This window comes from Crocuta crocuta, unplaced genomic scaffold (assembly GCF_008692635.1).
Source record: "Crocuta crocuta isolate KB4526 unplaced genomic scaffold, BGI_CrCroc_1.0 scaffold39, whole genome shotgun sequence".
NCBI lineage: Eukaryota > Metazoa > Chordata > Mammalia > Carnivora > Hyaenidae > Crocuta > Crocuta crocuta.
The window spans coordinates 4,574,511-4,597,739 of record NW_027533334.1 but is presented as its reverse complement, the minus strand read 5'-3'; the positions used below and the strand labels follow the sequence as shown (position 1 = coordinate 4,597,739).

The window sequence follows — 23,229 nt, the reverse complement described above, 5'->3', positions numbered from 1 at the left end:
TAATTATCTCCCTAGAAGACCAATCTTTAAATACAATTACATTGGGGGTTAGGGTTCAACATATGAATTTGGAAAGACTAGGGGAACACAATTCAGTCCATGGCACCATCTAATAGTGAATTATCATATAAAAAAGCCATATTATTGGAAGTTTCCAGTGAATGTCTTTAAGGCTTTCATTTGCAAATAACGCAGAAGGACAGTGTTGAGGTTCAGCAGAGGTCCATAACGCACCACTGATGAGGAAAAACCCTCAAGTTTTCCAAAGGCAATATTGCACAATTGTTTAAGGGAGTAGGCTCTGGAGACAGACCTAGGTTTATTCAGTGACGGCTGTGTGACTTTGGGCAGATGGGTTACCCTCTCTGAGCATCAGATGCCTCATCTTTGCTTTTTAGACCAGTCCCCTGCCTTTGTAGAGGGAAGGGATAAAGACTGATTTAGCTGATACTGATGAGGCAACCAAGGGCAGTAAAGAGGTGAGTGGCATGGGAATTAACTAGATTTCTGCTTAGTTAAAAGTAATGAATATCCTCTATGGCCATCAGGCCAGGGGGTCCTTCCTGGGGACATTCAAATCACGTACAGTAGGTAGAAGCCCTACTGCTAAGAATGGTACCCACTGTTTGAGAACAACAAAGCATCCAGAGATAAGAAAACAACTTTTCTCTTCAGGATGTGTAGTAATTTCTCACATTTCGTGGCCAAATAGCATTTTTTGGCATACTCCTACACATTTGACAAATTGCCTACCTTATGAATCCTCACTTCCCCAAGACAGAAGTCAGGAATTTGCCTAGCCAGCCTACCTTGCACCTAAGGTGCAAGCATGTGACCTTGGCTCCACCAATCAGCAGCATCCATGCAAAAATTCTTTTCAGAAGAGTGGGGCTAAGGAAAGAGGTAGCGTGTGGAATTCACTGTGGTGGGAACTTGTGGAATATGGCAGAGAGACACCCAGTTTGAAGAGGCAACAGTGATGGGCTCCCCGGGACCCCACCAGGAAAAACTCACTCTCTGGTATGAGCAGAGGGACTTCTATTCTTTGGTGGCCACGCCAGCATCTCCACTGGAGCCACTAGTGGTAAATTTGTGTGGTGTTCCTGGCTGCATGGTCTCCAAGGCTGATGCTGGTGCTCTCAGAAATTCTGAGATCCTTAATATCCTTTAAAAAGAACTCCCTTAGAGGCACCTCCATGGCTCAGTCAGTTGAGTGTCCGACTTCAGCTCAGGTCACAATCTCCCAGCCAGTGAGTTTGAGCCCTGCATCAGGCTCTGTGCTGACATAACAGCTCAGAGCCTGGAGTCTGCTTTAGATTCTGTGTCTCCCTTTATCTCTGCCCCTTCCCTACTCACGCGCTGACTCTCTCTCTCTCAAAAGTAAAAACATTTAAAAATTTAAAAAAAAAAAAAGAACTCCCTTTTTGTGTAAACTAGCCACAGTGAGCACTGTTGTTTGCAGTTGAGAACCCCAAACCAAACCAGCCTAAAACCAAAAATAGACATACAATTAAATGAACATCAAGAGAAAAGAAACACATTTTGGCACATGAGGGGGCTTTTTAAATCCTATAAATATAAAAATTTAAATAAGTAAAATAAATTAAGGCAACTGGCTGCAAAACTTTGATAGGCAAAGAAAGCTGATCCTTTGCTGCAAAGGACAGCGGGACCACTGAAGTGTGTACAGCGGCGATTTTGTCAGCACACCTACACAACACCTACTATTACTCAAGACATGAGGTTGCATAGATTCAACCTGTATCTGTGAGTGCAAGGACATGCTATTTTCACCTCTCCTGGCCTTGAAGTTCCTGATTTCGGAGATAGTTAAAAACAAAGCAATTATTTCCCAGTGGGTATTAAGATCATTGATATATAAACAAGGTAATTTAATCATTACCTAGATAAACTAGGTCTTTAATCCTAGACTCTGAGAAAGGTTTACATAAAACCTTTACGTAATTCACCCAAAGCCATTTCAGTGCCAGAACAGCTTGGACTTTAAACAGAGGGCACCTAACAAAAGCCTTCTAAGTCTTATCCCCATACTTGATCAAATACTGAAGACAAAACCATCCTGCAATGGGCTTTCTCAAAAAGATGCGAGTCTTAATAACAATTTCCTGGGGCGCCTGGGTGGCTTAGTCGGTTGAGCGTCCGACTTTCGCTTAGGTCATGATCTCGCGGTTCGTGGGTTCGAGCCCCGCGTCGGGCTCTGTGCTGACTGCCAGCTCAGAGCCTGGAGCCTGTTTTAGTCTGTGACTCCCTCTCTCTCTGACCCTCCCCTGCTCACGCTGTCTCTCTCTCTCCTAGAAATAAATAAAAACATTTGAAAAAAAAAAAACAATTTCCTTTGGTTTAATAGCATCATCTTTCAGGATTAATGACCTAACAAATGAAGATCTAGGCCTTTCCAAACACTTTGGATATCTATCCTAAGTTTGGAGATTTATGACATACAAATAAAATAAGGTCAGTGACCGAGACTCCTTACCCTGAGCCCCAAAACCTGGATGCCCGCCTACTTACAATATATCTAAAAGTATTCCAAATTAGACATGGGTTATTTTTGCCTGAGGAGCACCCATTCCCATTTCTTTGAGTACTAACATCTCTGCGATCACTGTCACCCATACTCCCTCATCTCCAGTCTATGTGCTTTAATAAGGGGGTGGTTTAACCCCTCTCCAGCAGTCAGCAGTGACCCAGGCCTGACTAATCAGCCTGGCTGCCATGTTTGATTGAAAGATTGGAATGTAACCAATTCTGGGCAAAGAGAATCAAGAATTTTAATGGAACTATCGAGAAAGAGAAGATGCTTCCTGGGGCATCTCATCTAATAGGCTTAGAGCTTCCAGTAGTGTCCTGATATCCTGGAGAGCCCGGTTGATGATGGAACCACCCTAGAAGAATGCAGAGGAAAGAGAAGGCAAGAGATAGATTTCTGACGATATTGTCTGAGACCTGGATGCAGCCACACCTTTGCCTTTATAGTTACAAGAACAATTCAATTTGATTTTTTTCTATGCCCCTTTGAATTAGGTTTGTACCATTCGCAACCTGAAGAGTCTTAACAGATACAGATGCCTTTAAGCTAAGACTTTATAAAGATAGCAGAAGTGTTAAAGTATTTAGTTTTAAATATTAAAGTATACATTGAGCTTGTACCAGAGATGTTAAATCCCTGCTATGAACAACTTCCCATTCTAGTGTGAGCTGCCTTACCCACATCCCATACTCAGAGAAATGGTGCTGAAGAAATCTGTGCATGAGGCAGTCACCAATGGACCTGGGATGAACAACCAACCCAAAGGTAGCTAGTTATTTTGGTGGCCAGGCTCCAGTGGTTGTATGGCCCGGCTCAGTGAGCTGGACCAATAGGAAACTCTCACTTATGAGTTAGAGCCAGGAGATCCCGAGGTCTCAGCCAGCAGCCTTACAGGCTGGCCATTCAGAGGCCATATGTAAAATGAAGCAACAAAAGAAGATAGGAGAGAAAAAGAGAGAAGCCAACTGAGCGGAGACCACATGACCTCTGAGAAAGACAATTACATCATCCCCAGTTTTTCTGTCCTCTGTTTTGGCCCCCATGAGACCCAGCTGTACTGTTTCATGGGCACAGAATCCTTTTAAGTGCAGTGCAGCACGTGGGTTAGAGAGTACGGCTCCCAAGGGACCACCTGGGTGTGAGGCTTGACTCCTTCTGCCCACCCACATGCCTAAGACCACATTCTCTACACCTGCCTCTCCTCAGTAGAATAGGGCTAATAACAATCTACCTCCCAGGATATGAGAGAGAAGTCTTGGTGATAATATACTCAAAATAATGTAATAATAGTAGTCATCATTGTCACAATGAGCCCCTTGTGCTTGAATTAGATGGAGTGATATTCTAGTCCTTGACCACTAAGAGGGCCCAAACTACAGCAACAATTCACTAAATGATTAAGTTAAATATAAGCCTATTTCTACACAACATCTATAGAACTATCAAGGTCCGGCTATAATTACAGTATAAAATCCTCTTTCCTAGGGGAAAGACTTAGCCATGGGTAACACAGGAAAGTGCTGAGCTGGTAACACTTGAAAGAGCATGATGTTCTCATCTTCATTCCGTATCATACCCTGCCTGTTCCTCTTGGGTCCCACACTGACCCCCCAGCTCTAGTTAATTCCATAAACCAGGGCTGATAGGCCAACTCCCAAGACTTCTCAAAGCTTGGGCTCCTCGTCAATTGCAGTCCACAGATCTAGGTGTTTCTGCAGCTCTGTATTCCTGTGAGGCAGGGGCTAGGGGTGCAATGTGTGTGCCCCACAAAAGATGCAGATGCTCTGAGAAACAGGAGAGTGTCTATAGACTGAAGGAAACAGCTACACCAAATCCAGAAGCCTTCTCTCATTACTCAAACCATTGTACTGTGATTACTTCCTGTTTTGAGCAGGGCCCACACTTTCTGAGGTTGGAAAAACATTCACCTAGAGGCTGAGGGTTTTATTCTATTTTGTCCCCTTCTGTGAAAGCTACACAGACAAATCTACAGACTTTGTCCCTTTCCAAATAGATATTGTTGAATCATTCTGAACTGTTGATCCATGCTTTCCAGCCTAAAAAAAAAAAAGATTTTGCTAAAGAAAGATAATATAAATCACCTTTCAAAGATCCTTTTTTTATTTAGGAAAAAAAAAACTATTTCCACAGCAAAAAATATTTTTCTTTAAAATCCACACAAATATTCTTCAAATATATTCCCCAAAATGCATTAAGAGGCATACAGGAGTCGTGAGAAAGGAACAGACGTTTGGTTTCTTAAGGAAAAAAATAAGAGCTTTTTGCAAAGACCCTGGCGTATTTGGTTTTGCGTTCTTGGTTAAAAGGTAATAGTCAAGGGATTGAATCTGTATTCCCTAGGTCTTTCTCTCTCCCTTCTTTTTGTAGAATCAGAATGTGAGTTTTTGAGAACAATCACTACTCTAAAAATCAGAGAACTAGTGGAGTCTCACAGCTACAGAAGAAGGCCAGGGGAGAGAAGAGCTGAATGCTTCAGGAACACTCCAGTGTTTGAGACAGGCAGACATTCCCGTGTGGGAATAAGCCACTGCTGGACTTTACAGTCAGTCCCTCGACTTACAAGCTGACCATGTTCTAAGTTTCTGATCAAGGCACAACCTGGAATGTTTAGAATCTAGAATGTCTTCTCCCCTAACCACAATGTGAAGCACTATGTCACCCTAGAACAGCCATCCTCACCCCAGAATTTCTAGGGGAGCACATAGTTTTGTCCTGTGGGTCCTGTGCAGTCCAGACATAACTTGTGACCCTCCTTTATGAAAATGCATTCAGAATTCCAAATAAGACATAGTGTTTCAGGGCTTCTGACCTTACAGGACTGTCACCAGTGCCAAGACATCGGTGGTGGCCAAGACCTGCCCTCCTTCCTCTCACCCCANGGAGGGAAGCAGAATTCTCTGAGGCTTGGGCTGGCCCGTTCCCCCAGCTCAGCCGGGGGCTGCCTGTGCTCTTAGCTTTCATTTCCACTGATGGTTGCTAAGTGCTCTACATAATGCAAAAGTAAATAGTTACACAGCGCAGTTTGGAATACACAAAAACACACATCAATCAGCCAAGAAAAAAAAACTCTCAAAGTTTCTAGGTTTATTTTTAGATCCTGGTTGGCCAAATGAGTAACCTAAATGTCCAAAGGAAGAGAAGCTGGGGCTGTAAAGTGTATTTAGAAACAGGAGACACTGATACTGCAGGTCTCCGGGCCGTCTTAGCTTATAAAATATGCATCAGTCAAGTCCTCAGGTGTTTTAGGTACCTCACAGCAAGCTTTGAATAGGGTACGGGATCCAGTGCACTCACAAGACTTGCTCAATAGAAAACATCATCCCCTGTCATGAGGTTTCAATAAATTAGAGTGAATGCAACATAAAATATTGATGCCTTTAGTGAAGGACTCAATTTAATAAAACGAAAACAACCCTAAAGTAATGAGTGCAAATCCATTAAGAAGAGTAAAAAGTTTTTAATTCACCTTATATTTCCCATGACATCTGGCAGAGAGCCTGGAACAGAGCAGACACACAACGGTGCTTATTAAATAAATAATAATACTACTACTACCCTTGGAAGAGCCCTCGTTTCTAGGCAAAACCATGATCATGACTTCCCTGAGATTCTCCATGTGGTGATCAAACTAGCCAACCAGACTTGAAGTTTCAAAGATTAATTTATCACTATAAAAGGGAATCGTAAGAAACAACAGAACAACAGATAGCATAATAGAAAATAATGAACCGTCAGACTGAAAAGCAAGAATAACCCTGAGCGACTCATTGAGATTCTCTTACTTCTTCACCTGTAAAATGAGATTATATTTGTAGCCCGACCGCCATGTGGCATCGCAGTGGAGACGGATGACGGGGCACTCCAGCCTTCTCCGACGACACCCACAGGCTGCCTGGTCATGTCCAAGTTACAAGGCAAAACCTGGGCCCAAGGGGACTAAGTTATTTTCAGTGTAACCACCTCATTCTAGGAAAATGCAAAATCATCCTTCTCTTAGAAAAGACCCTTCTGATTATAATGCCACTTGTTTATAGTTGGAAAAAGTGCACAAATAAGAAAAGTCATTTGCTTTAAGGCAAGTTAAAAAAAAAAAAAAGCACCATTCAGTAAAGGGTTTGGGGATAATTGGTTTGCAAGGTAAAAGAGAAAAATAATCACTTTAGCTCCTCATTTCCTCCCTGCTCTCCACCAAAATAAATTATAGTTGAGTTAAATAATAATATGAGTTTTTTTAATGTGAAGAATTCTTTAAAACCAGTAGAAAACAGAGCAATCAGTGCACTGGGGAAATAATTGTAGCAAATGTGTCCAAAGATATTTTATTCATATTATTAAGGAACTTGTGCCCAAATATTTTAAGGGAAAAAGAAAGCAAGTTTACAGAAAAGTGTATATACTATGACTGTTTTGGTAATAAAAAAATGAGCTCCTTTTGTATTTTAAGAAGGCTGTATTTATATGCGTGAACACGGAGAAAGGGGAGGAGACACAACTCAGGCCTTTAACACAGGCTGCCCGGGAGGCATGGCATAAAGGCCGACCAGGAAAGCCCGTCCTTTGTGTGTCTTTGCCCTGAATCGTAATTTGAAGAAAAAAAAATTTAATTGTAACTGATGAGAAAAACATCTAAAGGCAAAAAAAAATATGTAATAGGAAATTAGGAAAAGAAGAAATGCAACTAGTATACAATATGAAAAAGAAATGGTCCACCTCACTAGTAATCAAAGAAATATAAAGGCAAATAAAGTATTTTTGGCGACGAAATTAGAAAAAAGATTTTTGAAGTGATGATATCCAAGGTAAGAGAAAAGTAGATGAAACCACTTATACAATACAAACTGCTTAAATTTCCAAATTACATTTAGAGAGCAAATAGCAAAATGAGCCAACAGTTTTTAATAACAGTTCAAACATCAAACCTAGCAAATCCACTGGACATATATTATAGGCCATAATCTTATATAGAGAAAAAGATTTTGTACAAAAATATAGCAAAAAAACTATTTAAAATTTTGACCAAATACCAATAACGGAATGGCTATGTAAACTGAGGTATATCCATTCAATGGAATATTATATGCCCAGTTAAGCACTGTCTACAAAGAATATATAACAAAATATAAAATTCTCATAGAAGCAAAAACTTCCATCTCTTTTATTCTCATTTTTTATCTCTGACAGAAACGTGTAAGGGTTTTTTGGGTTTTTTTCCACACCAACAGATTCTTCAGCTCTCCAGATTCCACTGTGTCCTGTAATCCCAGAGTCAGCACAGGCCGCACAGACTAAGGGCTCAGTCCCACAAGACTGCCGCCCAGTTCAGATGCCAGTTGCAAGCCTCGGATACTTGTACTTCTGACCAACTGGCTATAAATCAGGGGTACCCACGATGGCCTCCTTGGACTTAACAATTCGCAAGAACAGCCCACAGAACTCAGAAAAACAAGTTTCTTGCTAGACTGCCAGTTTATTATGAAAGGATATGGTTCCGGAACAGCCAGGTGGAAGAGATACATAGGACAAGGTATGGAGGAAGGAGTGTGAAGCTTCCGCGTTTTTTCTAGGCAAGCCACCTTACCGGCGGCACCGTGATGTGCTCAGCAACCTGGAGGCTCCCAGAACTCCATTGTTCAGTCTTTTTTTTTTTAAGTTTTTACTTAAATTCCAGTTAGTTAACATACAGTGTACTGTTAGTTTCAGGTGTACAATATAGTAATTCAACACTTCCCTACATCACCCGGTGCTCATCACAAGTGCCCTTCTTAATCCCCATCATCTCTTTAACCCATTCCCCCACCCACCTCCCCTCTGGTAACCATCTATCTATAGTTAAGAGTCTGTTTCTTGGTTTGCCCCCCTCTGTCTCTTTTTTTTTTTTTTTGTCCTTTTGCTCCTTTGTTTTGTTTCTTAAATTCCATATATGAGTAAAATCATATGGTATTTTATGGAAGCTCCTTTATGTAGACATGATTGATTAAACCATAAGCTGCTCTGATTGAACTGGCTCTCCACCCCCTTTACACTCCCAGGGGGTAGAGGAGGGGCCTGAAAGTTCCAATCCTCTAATCATGTGATTGGTTCTTTTGTCAACCAGCCCCGTCTTCCAAGAGTCACACCATTAGCATAAATTCAGAGTGGCTGAAAGGAGTTTATTAAGAACCACAAAGGACACTCTCCTTACCCCTATCACTCAGAAATTCCAAGGTGGTTTTTTCTTTTTTATGTTTATTTATTGTTGAGACAGAGAGCAACAGAGCATGAGTGGGGGAGGGGCAGAGAGAGTAGGAGACACAGAAACTGAAGCAGGCTCCAGGCTCTGGGCTAGCTGCCAGCACAGAGCCCAACGTGTGAAGAACCCATGAATGGTGAGATCACAGCCTGAGCCGAAGTCGGACGCTTAACCGACTGAGCCACCCAGGCGCCCCAGAAATACCAAGGGTTTTTAAGGTGCTCTGTGCCAGGAACTGAGGACAGAAACCCACTATATATTTCTTATTCTATCACAGTATCACAGCTTAGGATATATGGTAAAATGAAAAATTAATTTTTAAATTATAAAAAAATATGACTGTAATTAAGAAAAATTTTTCTTTATAAAAATAATGAAAAGAAAGGTTCCAAATATTAACCATGTTTGCCTTTGAATTATTTGGATTATGGTAACATTTTTTCTCTTCCTTCTAATTTTCTAAAGCATGCAGATCTCATTCATGACAATGCCTTACTCTTATAATGACGAGGCCGAGGGTATGGAGGAAACAGTGCTCAAGGTCTGGGGAACGTATTCTTTAAGTGGCTGCATTCGAAAAATCTAAGGTACAGTCTTCCTGTTGCCCTCTCAAGATCCTTCAGAGGCCAGAACTGCATTCTGATTCTCACTGCTCGTCCTCCAGCCTGGCTGGGAAGTGGCGGTCATGTCTTCCAAAGGGTGAGGCGGTGGGAACTTAACATCGCAGGCTTCCCACATCCCAGTCTTTCTCTTCCGACAAGTCCCGGTATAAAACCGCATCAAAGAGCACTTCCTGTAAATGTTCTCTTAGAAACTTCAGATCACATGTTGAAAGAAATGTGTGTGTATGTGTGTATGTCTGTCTATCTGTTCATCTCACTTTCTCTGTCTTCAAGGGCAGCAAGACAAACTACAGGACAAGAACACAGCAGTCTATCTCATTTATCAAATGATTAATCTAAGTGATAAATGATAAATCCATTTATCTAAATAGAATAACATTGCAAAAGAGCAAGGACCAAAGGACCCGATCCAGAACATACCCAATATTAAATAAATTTAAATAACCACAGATTAAAGTCCATCTCTCCTCTCACACTTGCCAGACAATCCAAATTAATAATCTCAGATCCCTGGTATCGTATTTCAGGCCCTATCCCTAATACTGAGTTAGGCTAAATATTTCCCCTTCATGTGCATTTAGTTGTCAGAGAAACACGCAAAGTCCCTTATTACATAGTACTTCAGTGATATGTATCATATATATCTTTACGTAAAAATAATGAAAGAATGGGGCTCCTGGCTGGCTCAGTCAGTACAGCATGCGACACTTGATCTCAAGGTTGTGGGTTTGAGCCCCATGTCAGGCGCAGGATTACTTAAAAAATAAAATCTTTAAAAAAAAAAATGAAAGAAAATATTCCAAATATTAACACTTGTTTATAAAAGAAAATCTTTTACTAAGAGAGATTTTAAAGAAAGAAAAGATTTTGAAAGAGAGAAAAAGCACATGAACAGGGGAGGAGCAGAGAGAGAGGAAGAGAGAGGGAGAGAGAAAATCCCAAGCAGGTTCCACGCTGTCGGTGCAGAGCCTCATTCAGTGCTCAAACCCAAGAACTGTGAGATCATGACCTGAGCCGAAACCAACAGTCAGATGCTCAACTGACTGAGCCACCCAGGTACCCCAGTAAAAGATTTTAGTTACAAAAAATTAGAAGAAAATAATGATCCCTCAAATTTATCTCCTTAGCAAATTCAAGTATTTGCAGCATCTTGCGTGACATTATTTTCTGAAATTTGGTGCACTTCCAGCTTTGTTAGTCAAGAAGAGCCACAGCAGCAGCATAACTTCCGTGTGTGAGATGGTGAGAGCTCATGCTCGCATGTGTTGTGCACTTGACCTTCTCAACCCTCACAACAACCCCAAGCAGCAGTACCACTGTCACCCCAGTAGTTACCTACAGATACAAGCTCCAGGAGATCAGGCAGCTAATATGGGACAATGCCAAGATCAAAACCAGGCTAATGCAGCCCCAGAGTATAGTTCCTTTTGCTACAGCACTATAGATTACACCCACGTTCTTTTTTACTTCTACCAAAAATATCTCCTGCCTAAGGCTGGCTTGGACAATCTATGAGAAAAACAAGTGGTATCAACTAGCCAAATGAACTGACTATCAGTACAGATTTAGTCCTGAATGAAGGAGGTACTGAATTACTACATCAATTTTCTGAAACTTAAAATCACCAGATCAGAACCGGAGGAAAGAAGTTATATGCAGCCTTCCAATAATGGAAACAGGAGAAATAAACCAATTAAACGGTCTGGTGGAGAAAAAGAGAGGTATAAAAGGGACTAAAAATAGTTTCCATCTTATCTCTGCTGTAATAATAGCAGATTAGCACGCATTCTCTTGGAAATGTCACCTAGGCAACCAGAAATACAAAGACAGAGATGCTCAAAAAATATATGTATATACATCTATTTTTGCCATCTCTGAACATAAATGATCACTACTGCAAGAAGGACAATAATTAGACCACATATGGGAAAAAAAAAAAACTAAGCACACAAGAAAGTTGTGTAAGTAGGTATCCAATGTAAACTAGGGTAGTAAGATATAAAGGTAGGTCTCTATCTGTGCAAGAATCCCAGACCCTTGGGGTGCCTGCTGGCTCAGTCAGCGAGTGCATGACTCTTGATCTAGGGTTGTGAGTCCGAGCCCCATATTGGGTGTAGGGATTACTTAAAAAAATAAAATCTTAAAAAAAGAAGGAGAAGGAGAAGGAAGAAGGAAGAAGGAATAAGAAGGAGGAGGAGGAGGAGAAATCCTAATTCATTGCCTCAAATTTGGGCCAAAAATCTATTAGGAACGTTAAACATATCTTTCCTATGTTTTTAAAAACTCATGTTTTTATCTCATAAACCAAAGGCAGACTAATACAAAAGAGGGTAGGCTGGACAATTTTAAAACAACATTTGGAAAACTATCTTAAGTCTCACTTAACTAGAGTGACTCTGTGGCCCTGTTTGCCTAAGACCATCCCTGTTTGTCCCTCTTGTTCTGGTGTAATTATTAAAAAGTACTCCTCCTTCACTTTCAAAAGCTTCCCGGTACGAATAATAAGCTATAAGGTTACCTTATATTTAGCCAAGACATATTTCTTGACCAATTAACAATGTGCTGGCAACTAGGTTGAGAACTTAGATTAGTTCAAAAAAAATCTTAAGATAAAATCCCTAACTTCCAGAATACTAATCTAATTTGGAAGACAGAAATAATACCCAAAATGACACTAAAGCAGTGAAAAGTTGGTAATCACTGATGTGATTGCAGGCTGTAAGTGCCGCAGCTCAGATCAGAGACAGAGTACAGACAGCGCACCCCCTCCAGTGAGACACTTGCTCAAAACAACCCTACAAGTGAAGAACTATCATTATGCTCACGTTATATGACTCGCCCCAAGTATTACCAGAGAGTCAAATGCCTGACTCGCAAGTGTATGCTCTCTGCCACCGTGGATGTAGACACACTGCTTCCTGCTGGCCCAACCTTACCAGGAGTTGGCCCAACAATCAGTCAGCAGAGCCATCAGCCTCTCTTTTGGCTCTGCAGCAGTGCAAGGTGTGGCCCAACCCTGGCAGCAGGCTGCTGAATCAGCTGGGGCCCAGGTAGGAAACAAGGGGTGCTTTTTAATCCTACTGAGGAGTCCTATTGGAAAGACTACTGAGAAAAGAGTAATGAAGGGTTTAGAAAAGCAGTGAAGGCTGGCAACAGCAGGAAGCCATTACCGTCCCGAGGCCAGAGTGCATGCCTGGGCCGCAGGGGTGGGTGGGTAAGGGAATTCTAAAGACTGAGGCTGGATGGAGAAGACCCCTGGCATAAGCTGTGGCCTTCAGCACACAGATGAAACCAGCCTGCCACCTGCAACCCACCAGGAGGGAACGGGGAAATAAACACCTGCCCCCACTTTCCCCCTACTCTCCCAGGGGTGGACTGGATCCACCACTGGCCAAATTATACCAGAAATCAAAGACAAAGATGGCCCTTAATGTATCTTGGAGCACAGAGCAGGTGGATATGGGAGGAAACACGACATGGAAGAGCCAACAAGAGATGTCCAGCCTGGGTGCCTGGGCTCAGTCCATTAAGCATCCATCTTCAGCTCAGGTCATGATCTCACAGTTAGTAAGATCAAGCCCTGCGTCAGGCTCTGTGCTGACATCTCAGAGCCTGGAGCCTGTGCCAGATTCTGTGTCTCCCTCTCTCTCTGACCCTCCCCTGCTTGCGCTCGCTCGCTCTCTCTCTTTCTCTCTCTCTCACTCAAGAATAAACATTTAAAAAAAATTTTAAAGAGACATCCAGCCTGCCAGCTGTGTCCTTGTTCCTACATAGGAGTGTGTTCCCACAGAGTGGGGCAGAGTAAACTGGCCTGGCTCACTCTTTGCAGGGGCGGGGAAGGTGCTATGTTAGTAAGATGTCATCCTCAGCATAAGTGTGAGGCCGGTGCCAGGTCATGGGCAAGTACCCTAGGTAGTTACACTAGGCCCCGTGCTTGGAGGGGCCCCCACGCTTGGCCTAATGCTCTGCTGACACCATTTTGAAATTCTTGATAATTTTTAAACCACAGATCATGTAGCTGGTCTTTGGGCAAGGCAAACCATTTTTCTCAGCTGGTAAGACTAAATCCTGTAAGGAGCACAAGATTCCAGGTCTATTATTCAAAGCAAACAGACCCAAAGTTAATATTAACCAGAGTCACAATGATACAGCAGAACATATAACACAATAAAGTGAGGGGACATTTTACCTTTTTCTTCTTTCCTCTTTCTCTTTTGAAGTCAAACTGCAAAGTGTCTGAGAAACCCAAATAAGCTGTCCCCTGGAGAGAAACAGAACTTAATTACAAGAGCCTCTCCACAGCACAGAGGGAATAGATTTTGGCTCTTATTTATTTAATGTGATCAATGCAGACAAATAAACAGAATAATTTATGCCCTGGGGTGGACTCTCTTCACGTACCTCACTTGACGGGATATAGTCTTCAAATTAGCCAGGTAATTGCCAAAGGTACCCTTGACCTTGCCTTGTTTTCCTGGTATACATAAGTCCCAGCTGGGGACAAAGTATTGAAAACACACACATAGAACGTTCATTGATGGGTCAGCAGCACTTACAAACCATATTTCTAAACTGATGCTTTCCGAAAGCCTGGAAACTGGAGCCTCTAATGCTTCTGTTTCCATTTCCTGAAAGACCCCAACATCCTTAGCCTTCCTCTGAGTACCATTTTGAAAGCATCTGGGAAAGCCCCAGGTGAGAAGCCAGAACACGGCTAGTGTCTCTGTTCTTTCTCCCATTCATTTCCTCCAAGCCACTAGGCAAAGCAAAGCACAAGAAACTTCCATCTGAGGCAGGATGAGACTGGTTTTTGACAGCCTCTTTCACTCACGCCCCATGTCAGAAATAAGAGAAGATAGTTTGTTTTTGTTTTGGTTTTTTTACTTTTAATGTTTATATTTTTGAGAGAGACAGACAGACAGACCAACCGATCATGAGTAGGGGAGGGTCAGAGAGAGGGAGACACAGAATCTGAAGCAGGCTCCAGGCTCTGAGCTGTCAGAACAGACCCCAACGTGGGGCTCAAACCCACAGACTACAAGATCATGACCTGAGCCAAAATCGGCTGCTTAACTAGCTGAGGCACCCAGACGCCCCGAGAAGGTAGATTTTTAACTGTCTTATTTGTTTCGTGGTTTAAAGTTAGAATAAAATTTCAGTAGACTAAATCAAAAATGTTTACAAAACCCCTACTGTGTCAAGGAACCTAGAATCCAAGCGGTAAATCCAATCTAGGGGCATCACGACAGAATCAGAGGATCAAGAGTTGCGGTGTATATTCATGCACTCTGCAGTGGGGTGAACAGTGCCCCCCAAAAGACATGTCCACATCCTAACCCCAGGAACAGGTGAAAGTGATCATAGTTGGGAAAAGGATCTTTGTAGAGGTAATTAAGTTCAGGATCTTGCAATATCACCCTGGATTATCCAGGTGAACCCTAAATCTAGTGACAAATGTTCTTAGACACACAGAGGAGAGAAGGGGGCCACGTGACTAGAGGCAGAGAAAGGTATGATGCGGCCTCAAGCCCAGAAATGCTGACAGCCACCAGCACCTGGGCGAGCAAAGACTTCACCCCCAAAGCCTCTGGAGGCTCAGCCATGCTAAGACCTTGATTTTGGACATCTGGCCTCCAGAATGGTGAGAACATACATTTCTGCTATTTTAAGTCACCCAGTTTGTGGTAACTTGTTACAGAGGCCACAGGAAACTAACATAAGCCCTCAGCCACATCTCTCACCTATGGCCTCAGCTCCACAACCTCTGGGAATGGAAAATATGAGACCTTCCAAGGCGGCCCATTCTCTGCACAGGGGGCCTACTTCTGACCCCAGAATAAAAAATAAAATAAAAATTTTAAAAAGCACAGAACTTCTTCTGGCTAGAAAACCCTTCAGTCATGCCTTCGGGGAGGTGGACCCCACACCAGCGACCCCAGACTAGACGTTGCTTTCTTTCTCCACTCACTCCCGCCAGGATAGCACAGAGGGAAATACCATCTCCCTTGTACTAGAAACTCTTCTTCCATAATGTAGCTCAAGGTCTCATTAATGTTTGAGCGGCCAGGTTACACTGTCAACTCCTTTGAAGCTTTCAGCTAAAAGCAAAACAAAACAAACTTACATCTTTCTCACATGGGTTTCAAGGACTTATTGCTATCCCCAACAATTATATTAAAAAGATGTTTTTGGGGCGCCTGGGTGGCTTAGTCGGTTAAGCATCTGACTTTCGCTTAGGTCATGATCTCGCGGTTCGTGGGTTCGAGCCCCGCGTCGGGCTCTGTGCTGACAGCCAGCTCAGAGCCTGGAGCCTGTTTCAGAGTCTGTGTCTCCCTCTCTCTCTGACCCTCCTCTGCTCACGCTGTCTCTCTCTCTCTCTCCTAGAAATAAATAAAACATTAAATTTGAAAAAAAAAAGATGTTTTTAAATTTTTTTAATGTCTTATTTATTTTTGAGAGAGATAGAGACAACAGTGCAAAGCAGGAGACGGGCAGAGAGAGAGGGAGACACAGAATCAGAAGCAGGCTCCAGGCACTAAGCTGTCAGCACAGAGCCCAATGCAGGGCTCAAACCCACGAAACACAAGATCATGACCTGAGCAGAAGTCGCATGCTTAACTAACTGAGCCACCCAGGTGCCCCAGAAAAGATTTTTTTGAATCTAAATATAATCATTCAGTTATGACACATACATATGAAATACATATTGTTACTTAGGGGGGAACAGGGGGAGATTCTAAGCAGTACCTTCCTCTCCATCTTGAGAGTCAAGCTAAGTTTGTACAAATCAGATTATTCCCAAAGAATCAAAACACACAGGTCTGGGGAAAACCTAATATGCCAGATTTGACTGGATCTACAGTGGAAATGCTCCCTGGGTTCGATCCCAGCCCTACAGTTATTAGTGATCCTGGGTAGGTCATACAACCCCTGATGCTTCAGGTCCCTCACCTGTGAAATAAGGCTCATCCACGTGCTCCTTTCTGCCAGACCGTCTCTGCTTTCCTCCCCAGAGCCATCCTCCTCCCATCTCCACTACTCAGCACTGGGAGGCTGATTTCTAGATACAAGGTAGTCCTTAACATCAAGTTTTCTTGTCCTCTGGCTTCCGGTTAGGTCGGCCAGTTGAGAAGCACCAGGAGAAATCAGAGAGGGGAGAAAAGCATGGTAGGGGACTCTCATCTGGATGCCTCGGTGCAAGGGCACAGTTTGGCAGTGCTATATTCCTCTCCTGAAGAGTAATTCCAGAAACCTCTCTCACACATCACCCTTTCAGGGCTGTGATACTAAAGGTTTACATGCATTGCTGGCCACTCTTGGTGATTTCCCTTAACACTACCCACATCTTTATGGGGCACCTGCTCAGTTAAGTGTCTGCCTTTGGCTCAGGTCCTGATCTCACGGTTTGTGAGTTTAAGCCCCATCTCTCTCCCTCTCTCTCTCCCTCTCTCTCAAAAATAAATAAACGTTAAACAAAAAAAAAAAACCCTGCCCACATATTTGTAAATAGTCCCTTCATTAAACTTTCTTGAGTTATATATACCCTTTGAGTATGTTATCTGCCTCCTTAGGGAACCTTGGTTGATAAACTCTTTAAAGGATTTATCAGAATCAATCAATTGATTAATTAATGCCTAGAACACTGCCATGTTCACAGAAAGTGCATAAAGGATCTGCAATCATCACTGTCATTATTAGCAACAGCAGTCACCCTAACTTGCCTATGGCATCTTGGGTCATGAGCTCTCTCAGTGCCCATCTGCCTTTCCTCCCCAAGTCCAATACCATTTGTGTGGCAATAAATGTAATATCCTCAGTTGTATAATGTGGAGCAAACTATTAGGTTCTCTTTCATCTAAAAGAGAACTAAATAACTATTAACTAAAACAACCCCCTAACTCCTCTGCTGTCTTTCTTCTCTCCACTCTCTCTTTAATGTGGGGAAGTGATCACGCTTTTGCCACAAATACTCAATAGCTCCTCCGAATGAAACTCAGATTCTGCTACTCTCCCTCACAATTCGATCCCAATCTACTTTTAATACTATACTAAACATTTCAGCCCCACTAGGTGGCTATCATGTGTTTTTTAAAAACCTGAAAATAGCAAGTGTTGGCAAGGACGTGGAGGAATTGGAGCCTGTGTGCATTGCCAGTGGGCATGTTAAAAGGGTAGCTGCTGTAGAAAACAGCCTGTCAGGGGGCACCTGGGTGGCTCAGTCAGTTGAGCATCTGACTTCAGCTCAGGTCATGATCTCACGGTCTGTGGGCTCAGGCCCCACGTCAGGCTCTGTGTTGACAGCTCAGAGCCTGGAACCTGCTTCAGATTCTGTGTCTCCCTCTCTCTCTGTCCCTCCCCTGCTTGCACTCTCTCTCTCAAAAATAAACATAAAAAAATTTTTTTTCAAAAACCTGACAGTTCCTTAAAAAATCATATGATACAGCAATCTAACATCAGGGCGCATACCCAAAAGAATTGAAAGCAGGGACTCAAACAGATATTTGTACATCCATGCTCACAGCCACATTATTCACAATAGCTGAAAGGTAAAAGCCACCGAAGTGCCCACTGACATGAACGGATAAACAAATTGTGGTCTATCCATACACTGGAGTATTATTCAGCCCTAAAAAGGAAAGACATCTGGACACACGATACAACATAGATGAAACTTGAAGACCTTACGCTAAGTGAAATAAACCAGTCACAAAATGACAAATATTGTACAATTCCACTTAACATAATGTACCTAAGGTAGCCAAATGCATACAGACAGAAAGAATGAATGGTGGGTGCCACGGGGCGGCGGGGGGAGTTGGGGGGAGGAAGAGTTTTTATATAATGGGTTTAGAGTTTCAGTTTGGAAAGATGAAAAAGTTCTAGACATGGGTGGTGGTGAGTGTTGCACAGGAGTATGAATGTACTTGATGCCACAGAACTTTACACTTAAAAATGGTTAAAATGGTAAATGTTGTATTTGTATTTAACCACAATAAAAAAAAAAAGTAACATTCAAGAAATGCTTACTGCTTTCCCATCACACACAGCACTATACTGGGGACATGCCAATAAACTGGAAGGTCACTATCCCCATCAAGGGGGCTCTGCTCCTGCACCTCCTCTCACATGGTCCTCCTTCCGGTCAGTCTGTCACCGAATTATGTCTTGCAATTTCACAGTGGAAAATAAATTTCTTAGGGGCACTTTGGTGGCTGAGCCGGTTAGGCGGCTGACTTCAGCTCAGGTCATGATCTCGCGGTCTGTGGGTTGGAGCCCCACTTTGGGCTCTGTGCTGACAGCTCAGAGCCTGGAGCCTACTTCCGATTCTGCGTCTCCCTCTCTCTGCCCCTCCCCTGCTTGCTCTCTCTCTCTCTCTCTCAAAAAGAATAAACATTAAAAAAATGAAGAAGAGAAATTTCTTAAAGGTAGGGGACTAGATCCCATTCATCATGTATCACTAGAACTTAACGCAATGTTGAACCTGTGGAAACTGCCAAAAGACTAGTTGAAAACGAGAGTAAAAATCCAGTCAAAGAAGTGTATGTCTTCCTTTTCCTCCTATCTTCTAGCCAGCCAATACGTAACATTTTTTGAAGTTAGTTAGCTGTATTTTCAGAAATAAGAGATTAGAGCTTTTTACTAAGCTCATTTCAAATTGTGCTGTTCATGGAACGCCTGGCTGGCTCAGTCAGTGGAGCCTGTGACTCTTAATCTCAGGGTCCTGAGTTCAAGCTCCACGTTGGACATGGAACTTACTTAAAAAAAAATTGTTCTGTTCACAAATAGTTCTACTAAGTGTAGAATAATGATACTAAGTATATAAATTGTGGGTTGCAAATCAGAACTCCACTGTTTACTAGCCATGTGTCCTTGGGCAAGTTATTGAGTGTCCCTAAATCTAGTTTCCCTCATCTATGAAGGGGGGATGCTAACTGTTGCATAGTGGGCATCTGTTGCATTGCAATCCAACATCCATTGGCCCATCTCCTGGTGACAGTACAACAACGTACTCTAACAATGTTCTCCTGGAGAATGACCCTGCTCCCACTCCTTGGCCTATGGCTCAAAGACAAAACCTGTGATCAAACCCAAGCCCTACTAGCATGTGGCACTGCAGCCACAGGAAGAGGCACTGGATCCAAACAAAGCCAATAAAGCCAGTTAGTCATTGCAAGGGATGCTGGAATAGAGGATCTCATTTTCTAGCTGGATTTAAGCCCACAATGAAATGGAGCCTAAAAATGGTGCCAACTTCAAAAAACAAATCAGGAAATGGAGAGAGAGAAACCAGGTCTTGGTAATGATGCTTAAGCCCTGGATTAAGCCATACCTGAAGTACATTACTCTGCACTGAAGAGTTACAAGAGACAACTCCCCTTTTTTTTTTTTTACTTAAAGTTGTTTGACGCTTGCAACAGAATTGAGTCCTAATTAAAATAAGTATCTCCTGAAAAAAATATTACAAAGTTTAAATGGGATCCTAATGTACATACATAGTACACACTTGATAAATGGAAGCTACTAATGTTAATGGTAGTGATAGTTTATGGTAATGGTAGAAATGTCCTGGCTTCCTCTAAGGATGACTTTTTATTCATGTGCTTTGTCCCTGATGTCTGCCTTCATTGTCCTTCAATGATACTCCCTTTCACAGTGACAGAGATAGAGAGGAGGTAAGGACAAAGATTATATGCCACCATTTTCCAACCCCACACCCCAACAGACATCACTAGTTGACCACAGCATTCTTTCCTGCTGAGTCTGGATCCAGCCTTGGATTCCTCTTCAGCCCAGATCTCTAGGCAGCCACTACCAATCAATCAAAGATGATATGAAAAATGAAACCAATGGTCTCAGCTCCAGAATAGCAGTTGACAATGTTTTTCTACAAAGAACTAGGTACTAAGTATTTTAGGCATGGTCTCCATTACATATTCTTTGTATTTTGATTTGTTTTGTTTACAGCCCTTTAAAAATGTAAAAGAGCATTTTTGATTCCTCAGCTATACAACCCCCCACCCCCATTCTGAAGCCTTGAAATCAGACCCTGAGGCTGTCCCAGAGACACCATCTTAGCTCCCTGTGCATGGCTCCTGGGAACCCAGTAATGGAATGCTCGGAAATGCCACCTCACATGCACCCACAGAACATCCTGAATCTCCTGAAACGTAACAGAGGCACTCTGATGACAGGATAGTTCCTGCTCTCTTCATACCAATCCCTGGACAAGCCGAAATCCACACTCCTGGAGAAGCCACAGTCCCGGGAAGAGCTACAAAGCCCATGCGTGTGGTAACATTCACCTCTCCCTCCAGAACCAGATTCACTACACAACCTCTTCAGAGAGCTAGACCTCCACCCCTCACAGCCAAATGTGAAATGCCCCACCTTTTTAAGAGGGGGAAGAGAGGAGTTCAAATCACTACATTTCTCCATTATTAGTCTGACCCTTTATAATTTAAACAAATACCTCTGAAATGGTTCTAAGATAGCATGCCATATTGCTTTTGACCAACTTCTGATTCCTTAGTACTTCCCAAAGTTTTTTTATTGTATGGTAGGTACTAAAGATCGGTTTTGTCTTTCTATTAGTCTCTGTGTTTGTTTCTGGCTTTAGTGAAAAGGACTAAACTTTGCTTGACCTGCATTTATTTACTGATTCAACAAACCTTTTCTGAGACTCACAATCCATCCCTCAAGGCACTTTCGGGTAGGGAAGACTGACTGATGTGTAGATGATGATGCAGGGCCCCAAGCAAGGACAGCACAATTAGCTTGGGGGTGGGTGGGGTGGGGAAAGGTCCAAGAGGTCTGCTGGCAGGCAATATGGAGCAGATGAGTAGGGGGAAATTCACCAGAGTTGCCCAGATGAAGAAGAGGAAGAGGAGGGCAGGCTTGGAGACTGGGTGCTGAGCTAAACCTACACAGGGAGAGGCTTGGGAGATGAGGCTGCTGAGGAAGCCAGAGTGAGGTCATGAAATTCCCTGGAGTCTGAACTCTACCCTGAAAGCCACAGAAAACCTCTGAAGGAAATTAACCAGAATGACTGGCGACGATTTTTGCTTTCCAAACCAGCATTCTAGTTGCAGTCTGGAGAATGGAATGGGGCAGGCGGGTCCTGATGCAGAGCAAGGAGCTGGTGTGAAGGCAATTGGAGCAATTTCAGGCAAGAGATAAGATCATCAACTCCATCAGCGGCAGCAAGGAAGAGGAAAACGGGGGCATACAAAAACCATGAGAGCTCACATTTATGCATCACTTACTAATGAGAAAGCACTGTGTGAAGTGCTTTCCGTGTATTAATTCATTTTATCTTCACAACAAACCTGAGATAGGTCTGCTACCTCTTTATCAATTTCATGCCACAATCAGGAAACACGGGGAAGTAAAGGGCCCAAGGTCTGGGAGCTACTCGCGTCTCAGCCGGACTCAGATCCAGCAGCTTGGCAGCACAGCCCATGCTCATCACAGCCCACTCACCTAGCACACTTACAGAAGGCAGGTCCTGGGGACTGGTGCTGACTGGTTGAACCGGGGAGACTCCGGGGCAATTTCCAGGGGTCTGACTTGAGCACCTGAACACTGGGGTTTCAGCTTCTTGAGCCTCCTCCTCTGAAGGAAACCCCTCCCCAGGACTGTACTCAGCTCCCAATGGTGCCCCTCCCATATGTCTACACTCCCGTCACACCACCCCATCCTCCTTTGCAGCCCCTGCATTCCGCATTTGACCCTCAAACACAGGCATCTCCCAGACGGGAGTGAAAAACCTCACGGGCATTGCCAATTAGGTCTGCGAAAACTAGACCTAGAATCTTGCTCTTGGTAATGCAGCTGCTTAAGTCTGTTATTTTCAAGTCAGACAAAGCTGGGAAAACTTTGAGCAAGCTTGTGCGGTTTCCTTCTCAGCAAGCAAGACCTTGGCAGCCCTACTTCTGTGTTTCACACTAGCTGCCCTGCGAACAGAACGCAGCATTTGGGGCCGGCGTCTAACAACAGAAGCACGCTTGACCGCCTGACCTGCAGCCTCGGGTTCTCAGGAAGAAAGTGGCCCTGGCGGGAAGATCTTCAGAGAGCCAAGTGGCTTTCTGTCTCTGGGCTTGAAAGTTAAAGCAAGCATCTGCAGCAAGAACTTGTGTATTTCCTGCGGACAGGGAGACCTCCTGCCCCTCCCGGGCTGATACAACCCACTTTGCACATCCTGCTTCTCTGGAAGCTAAAAATAAATCGGTATGCACTGAAAAACACTCAAACACATCTCCTCAGCACACCCCTTCCCGAGTCCCCGAGGGCAAGAGTCGCAAATCTTTCAGGTCCTGAGTCCCCAGTGCATGCTACTTCCTCCTCCGGGTTCAACTACAGCCTTCGGTGGCTCCCCAAGCCCCCTCCCCAGGTCCCCACATGACACACACGCCTCTGGTAGTCTCCCGGGGCGGACTGTGCAGCCCCGGGAACCAGCGAGTGCCCTCGACCCCAACCTCCGCCCCGAAGGGCTGCTCCAGAAGTCCCCGGGCCACCAGGCGCACGAACGCCCCCTTCCGACCCAGCGCGCCCCCGAAATGCTCGCCCAGCGTGTCTCAGCGCGTCGCTCCGCAAAGTTGATCTCCCCTTTCCGGCCACCCGTCCTCAGGGTCTTCGGCTTTGTTTTATTTTCCCTCCGAGGCACGGAGGGCAGGACAAGGGGACTGAGCGGGTGAGCGGCACCGGGGAGCTGCGCGGAGCGGGTCTCCAGGACCGCACTCTCCTCGCGCCCACCCCTGCGCCCGCCCGGCCCTGAGCACGCGGGTCCCCAGAGCAGCCGCTCCCCG

The 23,229-nt window shown here is 43.7% G+C and overlaps 1 protein-coding gene across 3 annotated transcripts in view; it reads right to left on the bottom strand.

The window, feature by feature from the left end:
- Positions 1-21,972, bottom strand: part of NCALD (neurocalcin delta) — a 388,241-nt gene extending 366,269 nt beyond the window's left edge. The window contains exons 1-2 of one of the 3 annotated variants that reach the window (XM_077748200.1): positions 21,905-21,956; positions 13,614-13,685 (exon numbers count right to left, since the gene is read on the bottom strand). The gene's annotated coding sequence lies outside the window, so the exon portion shown is untranslated. Of the gene's footprint in view, positions 1-13,613; positions 13,686-21,904 lie in introns of all 3 variants that reach the window. The other 2 variants (XM_077748199.1, XM_077748201.1) reach the window with 2 other exon arrangements.
- Between the last annotated feature and the right edge of the window lie 1,257 nt (positions 21,973-23,229).